This window comes from Lissotriton vulgaris, chromosome 4_1 (assembly GCF_964263255.1).
Source record: "Lissotriton vulgaris chromosome 4_1, aLisVul1.2, whole genome shotgun sequence".
In the NCBI taxonomy this organism is placed as follows: domain Eukaryota; kingdom Metazoa; phylum Chordata; class Amphibia; order Caudata; family Salamandridae; genus Lissotriton; species Lissotriton vulgaris.
The window spans coordinates 2087873175-2087887971 of NC_141691.1; positions in this window are offsets into that span (position 1 = coordinate 2087873175).

Sequence of the window (14797 nt, forward strand, 5' to 3'; positions counted from 1 at the left end):
GGAGAATAATGGGTGGCCAAGAATCACGGGACGTTTAACAGTATTGATCTGTTATTTGAACCCTTTTTCACATCCTGCCCCGAGTCCTCCCTCCCCCTCCTCCACCGATGCATGCAAGACGAAAGAGGAAAAAACAACAAAAGAAAGCACAGCTTCCAGGCCATTTACTAAGAAAGCGCCCCCAATAGTTAAGATTTCTGCATTTTCTTCATTTAGGGAAACTAAACAAAAACAAGCATTTACAATGCAATGGTTTCGCCTTTGTTAAAGTTTGTGCTTTTGGTATTGCTTTTGACAAATGGTCTTTTCTAACTTCTTTGAATTATGTGTAAAACGTTGATGTGTTTTACTTTACACAGAAATATGGAGTGCCTCTCTGGAAAACACCCTCTCTGCACACGCCCTCTTTACACATGCCTTATCTTCACTTGCCCTCTCTACACACAGCCCTGTGCAGAGAGATCATATGGAGAGAGGCATGTGCATAGAGGCCGTGTGTTGAGAGGCTGTGTGCAGTGATAGCGCATGTTGAGAAGGCATATGCAAAGAAGAGTGGGGAGGATACAGAGGTAGGGTAGGAAGGCGAAAATGCAAGGAGTGGGAGGTCAGAAAATAGTGGGAGAGCAAGAGAGGACAGAAGGGAAAGGGAGGGCAGGAGTAAGAAGGAAGAGAGGTCAAAAGGAAGAGAGGGCAGGAGAGAGAGGGAAGGCAAGAAGGAAAATAGGCAGAAGGGAGAGGGAGGGCAAGAAGGAGTGGGAGGACAGGAGGGAAGGTAGGAGTGTGTGAGAGAGGGCAGAAAGGAGAGGGCGGCAGGTAGGAGAGGGAGGGAGGGAAGGAGAAGGAGGGCTAGAGGAGGAGAGGACAGGAAAGAGAGAACAGGAGAGAGATGGAGGACAAGAAGGTGAAAGAGAGCAGAAGAGAGAGGTGGAAAGGGAGGGCAGGAGGGAGTAAGAAGGCAGAAAAGAGAGGGATGGCAGGAGAGAGAGAGCAGGAAGGAGGAGAAAACCCAGTCCACTACCAATGAAGGAAGCACTGAAATCCCAAAACGTCAAAGTGCAAAAAAATACACGCCTACTAAAGAACCTTGGGGCCATATTTATGAAGGCCTTGCGCCACCGCCCATTCGTTGTTTTATTTTGGCCTACAAGTAAAGACCACGTGACTGCTATGATTTTCACCACTGGTCAAATACACAAACTTGTCAACATACAAGTAAACACTGGCGCAGCCCTTGCAGGATTGTACATCACACCAAGAAAGGACCAACCTAAACAGATAAAATATAAAGCGCCCACAAATCACTCCTGACACATCTGTTCAGACGTTGGTGAAACTATGTCCTTTATATTAAACAACTAAGCATTCTGCCTGAATGCAAAGAGGTGCAGTGTTAATTATAGAAATGCATATCTTAAGAGAGAGGCCCCTGTTGACACACGGCTATTGCATCAAATACTACTAAAAAAATACTTCATGCACGTTATGGACCCATTTTCCCGCTGCATGACACAAAAGCATGCACATATTACTACAACTTAGAAACATAAAAGTAAACCCCTCCCCCCCGAAGAAGCAGGGGGGATCCAGACCGCTCAAAATTCATAAATAATGACACTTTCCAGGGAAATACACTGGAACGGAGAGATATTTTGAGGAAGACAGCAGGCCACTTATGAATAAAAATGGGAATGGGTCTAAATGAGAGAGTGTCTGGGTCACATAGAAGAGGTTGACAGACCGTCTCTTCCATTCCGTGTTCCAAGCAGTCCTCTTCCCGTTCTGCCACAGGGCCTCAGCCCTTGCTCCCACACCCCCTGGCCACCATCACGCCCACTCACCTGCAGCAGGCAGGCCGCTCTGTCCCTCTGACCTCGAGGTTAGCGTGTCCTCGTGTCGAACCCTTGGCTCTCCGGCTCTCACAGCTAACTCCCTGGTTGAAAGTGCCTCGTTGATGTACGGTTTATTTAAACACAGGGCCCTTCTTCAATCGCTCAGCTTTGGAAAATGACTCATCTGGCTCTGAAAAGTTTACTACAAGGGACAAGCGAGAAATTGTGCAGACAGTTCCGAGTCACGTAGGGATAAATCGATGAGTTTCTGGACTGATAGAACGAATTGCCCTCAACAGGTATTTATAGTTCGAAAGTTTGATAAATAAATTCATGAGAAGAGGAAATGGAGGACGTAAGGACAGGTGGGTGAACTGATGGTTGTGTAAACACATAATGAACCTGTGTGTTCATGGCAAGAAAAGAGGTGAAAGATGTTCTTATAGGCGAGAGGATTAACGATTGGGCTGGGGCTCTGGTGGATGCAGAGATAAACCACTGGGTATGGGAAACACTGAGGAATAGATGAGGCCTCAAAGGCCGGACAATAACCGACTGGTTACGGGGGTGGATTGAAAAGTAAAAGGATGCTGGGTGAATGAGTTATTGGGGACATTAGTAGAGTAAGGAGTGAATATACGGTTTAAGGAGAAAGTAACCCAAGTGCGACTAGCTGAACGGTGTTGGGCGCCCTCCCTCCTGGAGCTGCAAAACAAACATGCTGATAGAGGGGCCATAAATTCCTGTCATTTGTTGCTGCCCGCAGACACTCATGGGCCCTCGGCTCCTCATTGGCAGGTGGACCGCACGCCCCACTGACAGCCCCTCCCCATTGGCTGTCACCCTCCCCCGGTTGTGATACGGTCCACTCACAATGTCTGAAGGCATCCCGTCCCTACCGAGCCGCCTGCAACCCCCGCGCGCGCGCCGTTACCTCTCTCGAGCCCGCGAGCTCCTTGCGCCCCTGCAGCGCCCCCGGGAGACCCCGCAGCGCCGCCTCCACCACTCCGCGCCGGAGGCTGTGGCCGGGACCGCTCCTCTGTCTTGTTGTGTCTGCCTCTGGCCAGCATGCGCGTCATTTCCGGTCTACAATGCGTCTATTTCCGGGTCACGTGACACACCCGAACGGATTTTTTTTTGGTGTGGTGTCAGATGGGTCTTTATTCAAAGTACACGGCGCAAATCCATTAAATAGCACCAATTGTAGACTTAGCGGCTTGTCGCCTTCCCACAAGTGCCAATGCACAAGACTAAGTAGCGCTTGTCAGTACGGTTACGATTTAGAATGTTATCCTAAGTTCAAATACAACGTTGTATGCCTGTAGCTCGCCTCTCATCCAGAAACAATGGGGGAAAGGCACCGCCGCCAACCGAGCCTCCCAGCAACACCTGGTAGAGGCTGGGCCGCCGTCTTCCTTCTTCCCCCGGGCGGCGGGGGGGGGGGGGGGCAGGGGGCGGGGAGGGGGGACTTCCGGCCGGCCGCGCTAGGATTGGCCGGCCGGCTGAAGAAACTCCCGGGCGGGGATCGAGCAGGGAGGGAGGGAGGGAGGGAGAGAAAGGGAGGGAGGGGGAAGGTCACTCACCTGCAGACTTGGGCATAATAAGGAGACCCGTCCCGAGCAGCAAGGGAGGTGCCGGCAATGCCGGGACAGACTCGGGGGCGTTCCCGGCGTCGCGTGACGTCGGCAAAAGCCAAAGAATCTTGGGAACGCCCCCGTGTCTGGTCCGGCATTGATGGACAGGCCCCTCGTCCAATGGCTAGGCTCCATTTATGGAGCTAGCCAATGGGACGGGGGGCGTGTTCCATAGTGCCTTACTGTACTCAATAGATTTCTCTGGAGGAGGAGCCTAACGGCTCCGCCCCCCAGCGAAACCTAACAAAAACGACCTGCCTGGCGTAAAGGAGAAGTGGTGCTTGTCTTGCGAACTTCATCACTCCCAGGCTCTTGCCCCCTGACGCCATGTGACACAAAGGGTGTTTAGTGGCCGCGTGCATGTGGTGTCTTTATTCATGAGGCAGGAGGGAATAACTAAAGCCTTAACTCGCAGTGGAGTTCAGCTTGCCTGGGGAAAGACTCCAGTTACAACCCGAACAACAAAGAGGAGCAGCAGGGAGTGTACGCCGTGATGTTGGCTCCTATGTGTTCAGATTGCCTGAGGCATGGAAGTCTTAGAGCGAAATTTAAACGCAGAGTCTGGGAGGCTCAGGTCAAAAAATAAATGTAGCACCACAGAAAAGCAATGCCTTTTTAACAAGCCATCACCTAAAGGAAAACAAATGGAAAGCACGAAGGACGGAAAGCATGTGCGGCGCTGAGGCAGAGAAATGGAAAATAGTCCCCAAACAAAAAACATTAAACATCTAAAGTGAAAGGATGTCGTAGTTGGTCAGTGCTGCATGCAGAAAACCGGAAACCAGAAGGAGGGACAAAGACGGCGGATTGCCCATCGGGAAGCAACCATTTCTAAATGACACCAACCAAGACAAATAAAAAGCAATCAGTGAGTAATGGGTAGAGTTCACCTACTAAAGCATACACAATAGGTCGCTAAGTGACAGCGCAATTGCTGTATGCTCGACCTAACAATAATTGATGGACAGAATGCAGAACAATGTCATACACTCACCCCAGTACAGAGATATGGGCCTAAATCTATAGTTTTTTTGATCACCATGCCATTCCAGTTTGGACCCAGCCATATGCACATCAGTCTTGACTCTGCGCCCAATGGGAACAGTCTAGCCCAAACTACCAGGCCAGGTCCTCCCTAGACTAGAAACAAGCATCCTAGGACCGGTTTTGGGCTTTTAGCCCTAATCAGCCAGGATAGCTTCAGTACAGTGGCATGGAGAGCACGGGACCCAAATCTGGGCATACCCGTTCCACTCGGGTGACAAAAGCAAAACCAACAATTGATGTACAGAATGCAGAACAATGTCATACATTTACCCCAGTACAGAGATCTGGGCCTAAATCCATCGTTTTTTGCTCACCATGCCATTTCAGTTTGGACCCAACCATATGCAAATCAGTCTTGACCCTGCGCCCAATGGGAACAGTCCAGCCCGAACTGCCAGGCCAGCCGAGGTTTGTGATTGATGGTCCATGACGCCATAATTCTGCGCCTTGGTGGGATTTCTATTTTCTGAGATCTACCATGATCTCCGTTGACTATTGACATACAGACCCACAGTACAGACTTCTGTGTGGTGTAGACTGCTGTAGCACAATTGATTTTTTATGCGTAATTACACTTCAACAAATCCACCGTGATTGACTTTAAGCCCAGGACAGAGGGTCTATCACCCAACACAGGAATGCAGAATTGTTTAGATTTGTCCTTAAAAATATTTTGTGTGGATTCCTTTCTGCTGGTCGTTACAACGTTGGGACAAAGGCGGTGGCCCTCTGGAGTTAGAGTCTTTTTTTGGCCCATAAAAGTTATATCTGTCTTTTACAAAGACGACTGTACACAGTTTTCTAATAAGACAGATTGAATTGACATATTGATAATAAGTAAAAAGGAAACAGAAACCAAGGAATTGGGACTAATATCTCCATGTCGAGCACTCTGGGACTATTCTAGGAACACAGCTATTCATTATTTTTTGCCCTGAGGAAGTTCCTTGCATGGGAACAAAACGCGTTGGCTGTTGTCAAGTGTTTGAATGAAGAAAAATAAGGAAGTTGTTTCATAAAAAGTGACCAGTTTGTGACTTCATTCCTGGTGCTGCCTCCAATTTTGCATTGCCAGGCAAGGTCCTCCCTGGACTTGAAACAAGCATCTAGGACTGGTTTCAGGCTTTCAGACCTCATCAGCCAGGATAGCTTCACTCCAGTGGCAGTTCAAGCTGGCCTATTCCCACAAGGAACAGGGTCAAGACTGATTTGCATATGGCTGGGTCCAAACTGGGGTGGTGTGGTGAGCAAACAAATCATGGATTTAACTCAGATCCTTGTGACTGGGGGTGAATGTTTGCATTGTCCAGCATTCCTTCTATCAATTGTTTCTTTTGCATATGTCGCCCTAAGTATGAAGGGTATGCCCAGATGTGGGTCCAGTGTTCACTACAACACTGGATTCCAACTAGCCTGGCTGATGAAGGGTGATGCCCTGAAACCGGTCCCAATGTGCTTGTTTCCGGTCCAGGGAGGACCTGGCTTTGCAGTTCGGGCTGGATTGTTCCCACAAGGTCAAGACTGATTTGCATATTGCTGGGTCCAAACTGGGGTGGTGTGGTGAGAAAAAGCATGATGGATTTAACCCAGATCCTTGTGACTGGGGTTGAATGTTTACATTGTCCAGCATTCAGTCCATCAATTGTTTCTTGTGCATATGTCGCCCTAAATGAGAAGGGTATGCCCAGACGTGGGCCCCGTAGTCACTACACCACTGGATTCAAGCTAGCCTGGCTGATGAAGGGTGATGCCCTGAAACCGGTCCCAGGATGCTTTTTTCCGGTCCCAGGAGGACCTGGCTTGGCAGTTCAGGTTGGACTGTTCCCACAAGGAACAGGGTCAAGGCTGATTTGTATATGGATGAGTCCGAACTGGGGTGGTGTGGTGAGCTAAAGAATGATGGATTTAACCCAGATCCTTGATACTGGGGGTGAATGTTTGCATTGTCCAGCATTCCGACCATCAATTGTTTCTTTTGCATAAACACTAATAATGCACACTAAATATGACATTTCTGCACAGGAGAGCCCATCCTGCCCCATTAGCTATTACATCCTTGAATAAAGACACCATTGTTGGCACAGCACAGAGCACATGGTTGCAAAGAAATGCTAATACTTTGTGTTACATATTAAATCCCTGCACAGAAGCACTTATACTGTACATTAAATGGCACAATAATATGACATGCCTAACAGAAGCGCTGTCACTGCACATTAAACAAGACCTGCCTGCACAGTAGAGCTCTTACTGCCCCATTAGATATTACATCCCTGCACAGAGGCAACATTATTGGCACAGTAAAGGGCACATGCCTGCTCAGAAGTGCTAAATGGCTGGAATGAAGCACTTGTATTGCACATTAAATGACCCATTAATATGACATGGCTGTTAAAAGCAATAATACTGCATAATAACTGTGACATGTCTACACAGAAGGGCTATTATTAGCATAATAAATAAACTATCTTTGCACAGGAGTGTTTGCTGCGCCTGTCGGTTCTCAAGGACCATTGGAATGAGGTGTGGTGCTGCCCAGAGCCTGCTAGCACCACCTTACCTGCGTTCTCTCCTCCGGGGATTGTAGTCCAGATGAGCAGGAAGGCCAGTAGTGGGGCTAGACTGTGCAAAGCCATGTCTAACTGCTACCCACAGAGTGTGTCTGCAGGAAGTAACTGAGGTGACAAAAAGCAGCAAGAGAGGGGTGACTGCTGAGGGCTGGTGTGTGAGGCAGATCTGGGCGAGGTGTCCTGGGCTTCTTATATCTACCGTCCTCCAAGGGAGAACACATGATGGAAGGGAGGAGAGAGCAGAGTGTGACTGAATCCTTTTTTCTGCCCTCAGGTAAAACGTGCACCTGCACATCCCCAGCCCTACACAGACATGAAAGGAATGTGTGCAACCATCGTCAAAGGTCATTTTCTGTAAAGTACCTTCTGCTTCCTTGTCATTTTGATCTATGTTTATATGCTTTTTTATGGTTTACGATCCATAAGTAAAACAACTCAAAGAGTTTTGATTATAATGTCTAATAATTATATACTACTGTCATGTAGTTCCTATAAACCTATATAGGATCTGCACAGTAAGGCATCAAACACTGTAGGATTGCTGCCCAGACTGATTCTAGACAACCTCACCGGATAATTCAGCCTGTTTAACTAGTCTACCAGGTACCTCCATTATGCGCTATGGAGCTGTGTTGCAGAGAGGTGTTCAGAGGGCACACCCCCTTCTTACAACACTCTGCAACGCAGCTCTGTGGTGCTTACTGGAGGTACCTGTTGGAATAGTTGGCCCCTAGGGGACCTCTGGATTGAAGAGGAATTAATTCCCCAACTTAAAACGCGCCACAGGGCAGGTTTGCACACATATCACCTCAAGCACTACCCCCTACCTCCACCTCTCTGCAACGCAGCCCCCTGGCACATTTGCAGAGGGGGAACTAATTCCCCTTTCATACTTGGGGTCCCTGGGGGCCAACTAGCCTACCAGGAACCTCCAGTATGCGCCAGGGGGCTGCATTGCAGAGAGGTGTAATGAGGCCACGCCCCTTTTTACACCTCTCTGCAACGCAGCTCCCTGGCGTCTTTGCAGAGGGGAACTAATTCCCCTTACATACTGGTGGTCCCTGGGGCCAACTCGCCCACCACGAACCTCCAGTATGCACCAGGGGGCTGCATTGCAGAGAGGTGTAATGAGGCCACGCCCCTTTTTACACCTCTCTGCAACGCAGCTCCCTGGCGTCTTTGCAGAGGGGGAACTAATCCCCGTGCATACTGGGGTCCCTGGGGACCAACTAGCCCAGCAGGAACCTCCAGTATGCGCCAGGGGCTGCGTTATAGAGAGGTGTAATGAGGCCATGCTCGTTTTTACACCTCTCTGCAATGCAGCCCCCTGGTGCGTTTGCAGAGGGGGAACTAATTCCCCTTGCATACTGAGGGTGCCTGGGGGCCAACTAGCACACCTGGAACCTCCAGTATGTGCCAGGGGCTGCGTTGCAGAGAGGTGTAAAAAGGGGCGTGACCTCATTACACCTCTCTGCAATGTAGCCCCCGACGCATTTGATATACTCTCAAGTCCTGCCCCTGTGGGCATGTGCAAAGCATGCATGATGGTACCTGTGGTTCCATACATATTTTTCCCCAGTAGGGCTTTTAATGAAAGATCGAACAGCATCAAACCCCGACTCTGCAGTCTTCAATTAAAGGCGTAACTCTGCGTTTGAGGCACCTTCACTGAGGGCAACCTTCTTTGTTGGAATTTTAGCGGTTGGTCCAGTCGCAAAGGTGCCCTGCTGCTTTGCAGATCCTGCGCATTGAAACCAATCTGCGAAAAGGAATGCAGACGTCCTTGTTGTAAGACATGTGAATTAACAGAGTGGCAGTTTCTGTGTGCTGACGATGAACCCACTGGGGTAAAACTTTGAATTATTTGGGGCACACCAACACCCACTGGGGAAAAATATGTATGGAACCACAAGTACCATCATGCATGCTTTGCACACGCCCACAGGGGCGGGACTTGAGAGTATATCAGGTTTTCCAGCTCAATGCTGGCAGTTGCTCTGCACTTCAGCCCGTGATCAAGGACATTCATGTTTGAAACGCGTCGGCCTTTTAATGAAAGAGCGAACAGCATCAAACCTCGACTCTGCAGTCTTCAATTAAAGTAATAACTCTGCTTTTGAGGTGCCTTCACTGAGGGCAACTTTCTTCGTTGGAATTTTAGCGGCTGGTCCAGTCGCGAAGGCGCCCTGCTGCTTTGCAGATCCTGCGCATTGAAATCAATCCGCGAAAAGGAACGCAGAGGTCCGTGTTGTAAGACATATGAATTAACAGAGTGGCAGTTTCTGTGTGCTGACGATCAACCCAGTGAGGTAAAACTTTGAATTATTTGGGGCACGCCAACACCCACTGGGGAAAAATATGTATGGAACCACAAGTACCATCATGCATTCTTTGCACACGCCCACAGGGGTGGGACTTGAGAGTATATCAGGTGTTCCAACTCAATGCTGGCAGTTGCTCTGCACTTCAGCCCGTGATCAAGGACATTCATGTTTGAAACACGTTGGGCTTTTAATGAAAGATCGAACAGCATCAAACCCCGACTCTGCAGTCTTCAATTAAAGGATTAACACTGCGTTTGAGGTGCCTTTACTGAGGGCAACCTTCTTTGTTGGAATATATATATATATAGATGTGTGAGTGGATAATTCACTGAGTATATGTTTTTAACTCTGTATCTGTGAATGGTTGTATGGCTGGATGAGTGTGTATATGGGTGTGTTGGTGAGTGAATGGATGCCTCAGTGGTACATGTGTGAGTAACTGCATATGTGAAAGACAGTATATGTGAGTGTTGGACTGTATAAATGACTATATGTGAGAGTGAGTAATTGTGAAAGTGCCTGCATAGATCAGTGTGTGCTTGTATTAGTTATTGTATTAGAGTGTAAGTACATGTTAGTATATGTTTAAATTATTGAGGTGGTATGTGTATAACTGTACAGGTGAGTAAATGAAAGTGTGATTGATTATTTCCATTACTGACTAGGCATGTGAATAACTCTATGAATGAGAGGCGGTGTGTGATTGTCTCTATAGATATGTGACTTGATATGTTAATGGAGTATTGATGGCTGACTGTATGTATGAGTGACTGTATGTGTAGACCTAGGAATTAGTGAGTGGATATGTAATAACTGATATTGGTGTGTTCATTGTTTCGAAAATTATAGTCTGTATTTTAGAGTGGGTGTATCAGGTGTTTTATTAGGGTCTGATGAGGTGCATCAGATTTTCACATGGATGATGTCATCAGTGATGTCATTTGAGATGTCATCAGTGATGTAAATGTTGTAAATGTAAATTTAAATGTAAATGTAAATGTTTTTGTGCTTGTATAGCGCACAGCTACCCGCAGTGGGTTTCCCGGCGCTTGTACGAATACCGCAAGGGAACCCTTCTTGGCTTTCCCTGTGAAGTGTCTACTCCTGGGCACCCCGATGGTGCAGACCAGGCATCCCTCGAGTTGTGGGGGCCGTTGTGGAGACTAAGCAAGGTATTGCCCAGAGTTGCAGCGTGGGACCCATGATCAGAATGGGCACTGAGGCGAGAATATCTAGTCAGGGGAATTAATGAGCCCGAGACCCGCCGGGGCAGGAATCGAACCCTGATCCCTGACCAGAGCTCTGCATCGAGGTCTGCCTGCTCTAACCATTGAGCCACACTTCTCCACGTCACTGATGTCACTGACCATGTCATGAATTATGTAATATGTGATGTCATCAGCAGTGCATTTTGGGGGCGCGAGTTATTGTTAGCTCAACTAACTATAACAGGGGAATTCTATTGTTTTGTATGAGTAAAATGTCCACCTAACTATAACGTCCCTGAAACCTATGCCTTTTTCTGTGAATTTCTAAGGTTTTTTAAGTGCTAATTTCTAACTATAACATGCCTGAAACCAATGGTTTTTTAAGTGAATTTCTAAGGTTTTTTAAATGCTAATTTCTAACTATAACATGCCTGAAACCTATGGTTTTTTCAGCGAATTTCAAAGGTTTTTTAAATGCTAATTTCTAATTATAATGTTCATTAAACCTATCTTTTTTTTCTGTGTTTTTTAATTATTATCTAATTCTCAACCTGGTGAAAACTGCAAATCTCACCGCTCTTCCATCGATACCTTCCGCCTACAAAATCGCCAAAAACGAGAGCCACAACTAATGCTAATTGTTAGACCTGACATCATTGGCTTGAGTCTCTCCTCCATTTTTTCTGTTTGCCTCCACTGTTTTACGATGTTTTGCTGGTATAATGTTTTGGGCGCTGTGCCACTGCTGATCAGTGCCACCGTGCAAGTGCTCCCCGATGTTAAATTGATGTATCTATTGTATTCCATGTTTGGCTTATTTGGTTTACTGTCAGTCCCTCGTCTAGTGCACCAGGAGTACCGGGGCTTGTAAATACAAATGCCGCTCGTGGGCTTGTAGCACGCGTTGTGCCACCCACAAGAGCGGCCTCGTAAAAGAATGTCTATGGGTCGGTCATTGCGAGACCTACGTGCAGTCTGGTACTGTCACGCGGACTGCGCAAGTATACCTACTTGCAAGCCCCTCAAACCTTCCCTTAACTTCATGTTAGTCACCCCTATGGTAGGCCCATGGGCAGGGTGCATTGTAAGTATAAGGTAGGACAAGCCTGACCAAGTTGGCATGTCCTAATAGTGAACTACGGCCAACTTCGTTCTTCACTATTGCGAGGTAACCTGCTCTCCGTTGGTTAGAATGGGCCGCCGGGATTATTAATGCTATGATCCTAGCTGGCTCAGGGAGCATGGTGCAATGTCGAGTTTGGTATCCCTGAACTCGGGGTTTAATTACGCATCCGTTGGTGTGGATGGTTTTTGGACTCTGGGTTTGAAAATAGCACTTTTAGAAAGTGTCTATTTTCTTGTCTAACCATTTCTGGTGTCTGCTGGTCTTGCGTGTGTGTGACAGGAGCTGGGTGGCTCCAGAGGTCTGAATGAGTCAGTGTGGGATGAGTGGGACATTTGCGTTGAGAGTAGGGGGAGAGTAGTTGCTGATAGCCTGCCCTGCCTGATACAATGCTGGCTCCACCTCCTGCCAAGCGACTGATGGCTCTGTGCCTGCCATGGACAATGCTGGCTCCACCTCCTGCTGGGCGTCTGAGGACCCAGCCCTGCTCAGTGAATAAGCCAGGTGCTTCTGCCTGGCTCCACCCACAACAGACCCAGGATGTTGGGAAGTTCCCCTGCATGGACAAAGGGATCAAAGCCGAAAAGGGGTATAAGAGAAGGACCCCTGAACTAAGAAATCAGATCACTTCTGACAAGGAACCCTGTAACCAAAGACAAGAGGCCTGCTGATCTAAGGACTTGCCTACCCCTTCTGCCAGTGTGCCGTTTGCTGGGGGGAATCCTGCAGTGCTTCTTTACTTTTGCCAAGGAACTAGGTGAGAGGAACTGTGTGTGTACTCTCACGCTTGCTAAGAAAATCTCCAAGGACTGGAAGAGTGCCAGTCTCCTGCTGATGTCACAGGGCTAAAGGACTTCATCTGCTACAAGTGCTATTTGCTGGAACCTGTGAATCCAGCACCTCTGAAAGAACCAGCAATCTCGACTCCGACGGACGTCGCCGAATCCAGCTCGACACCGTGAGTGACGGCGCAAGTGTCCCGCTTCCTCGACGCCGGCCGCCGGGCCCGATCGACGCCAGCAGCAACACCAGTGAGTAGTGAGTTCGGCTCCAGCTCCAAGGGACCTCGTGTCTGCACCGCTGCTGATCGCATCGCCCTCGTGCCCTCTCGACGCCGTGAGCGCTGCTCACTCTTTGCAACAGCATCATCGACATCGACGCCTGCTGAGGCCTGAGCGACACCGAAGACGCGACGCCGGATTGCTCGACGCCGCTGATCATCGTGTGCTGCATTTTCCAAGGTACTGTGTTGTGGGGGGTCCGTGTGACTCCGAGCTCGACGTAGCGCTACTCGCGGTCGACGCCGAACCTTTGGATTAACTTTGCCTCGATGTCGGGTAGCTCCCGTGTGGGTTACCTTGTTGCTAAGAACTGTGTTTCCAGGAGAAGAGTTGCTTTGATACGAAAAGACTTTGTGCTACAGAAGAATCTACCTTTGAACTATTATTTTTCCTTCCAAGAGTATTTATTAAGATTGTATATATTTTTGTCGTTATTTGGTCTTGTGCTAAGCCTTATATAAAAATCCTTATTTTTATAATACTACTGTGTCGTGTCCATTTGTAGTGTATTCACTTTATTACTGGATGTGGTCATAAATGCTTAACGCACAGCCTCTGAGATAAGCCTGTCTGCTCTGCCAAGCTACCAAGGGGGTGAGCAGGGGTTATCAAAGGGTGTGATCCCCTTGCCCTGACTAGAAAAGGTGTGTCCCTATTTGTCAGAAGTGTATACCTCTGCCAACTAGAGACATCCGGTTCTAACATTGGTGGGTCAGCGGTGAGGATTTGAACTTTGCATTTATGACCCATGTGCAGTGATTAGTGTGCACTACGTAGTGAAAGCAGACCATAGCGCAGTCACAATCTACTTGGAAGGGTTCCATTTTTGGTTTTCCGCTTTTCTGAAACTTGATTTTTTAAACACTGCCAGTTTTGACCATGAGTGACACCGGAGTCACTACCCCTGTTGTTGTAGAGGAATTCGACAGAGCGAAGATAAACGACTACGGCTTGAGGGAGCTGAAATTCTTTTGCAAGCAGCTGAAAGTGCCTACCAAAGGCATCTCAAGAAAAGAGCAATATCTCAAAGCTTTGGAGGCCTGGTTGGAGTCCAGAGATCCCTCTGATGTGGTGGTGGTACCGCCAGGGGAAGGGGATGAGGAGGCGCCAGTGAATGGGCCTGAGTCCTCTCCCGGAAGCAGTGTTTCCTCCAAAGGTCTTTCCCCTGAAGAACGAGAAGAAAGGGCGAAGGAGCGTGCATACAACATGGAAATGGCAAGGCTAAAGATAAATGGGCAGTTGGAGTTAGAAAATGCAAGAGGTAGAAGAGAAGCTGATTTGGAGACCAAAAGGTTGGAGTTTGAGAGAGAAAAGTTAGCTTTGGAGCGTGATACCAAGTTGAGGGAGTTGGACATCCAAGCTAAGAAGTTAGAATTGAATCCCTCTGGTGGCAGCATCCCATCTGTGCCTGCAGAAAGTAGGTTTTATTTCCCGAAAGATGTGATAAAAGATTATCATAGGAATGAAGATATTGGTCAGTGGTTTAAAGCATATGAGTTAGCATTGTTGGCCCACCGGGTCCCTGAGAAGGATTGAGGAGCGGGGTTGTGGGGTCGCTTTGTGAATGAGGGGAGAGACACCCTGTTAGACATGCCTGTTGAGGATAGGATGTCGTATGCTCATATGAAGAATGCTTTAATGTTGCGGTATGGCCTAACCCCCGAGAAGTACAGACAAGCTTTTAGAGAATGTAAGAAGTTGCCTGGTAAGACGTGGGTTGAATATGTGTCTTATTTTTGCAGAGCTATGGATGGTTGGGTAAAGGGCAGCAAAGTGGAAAGTTACGAAGCTCTTTATGATTTGTTTGTTTGGGAGCATTTGTCTAATAACTGTTTTCCAGAGCTGCGCCAGCACCTGATTGATAGCAAGATATCTAACCCTAGAAAACTTGCTGAGGAGGCGGACCGCTGGGTCAGTACCAGGGTCCACAAGGGTCCAGTGGGAGACTCAGCCAAGGGTGGGCAGGGTCCCCAGCAGAAGAGTGGGGGGGACAAGGGTAAA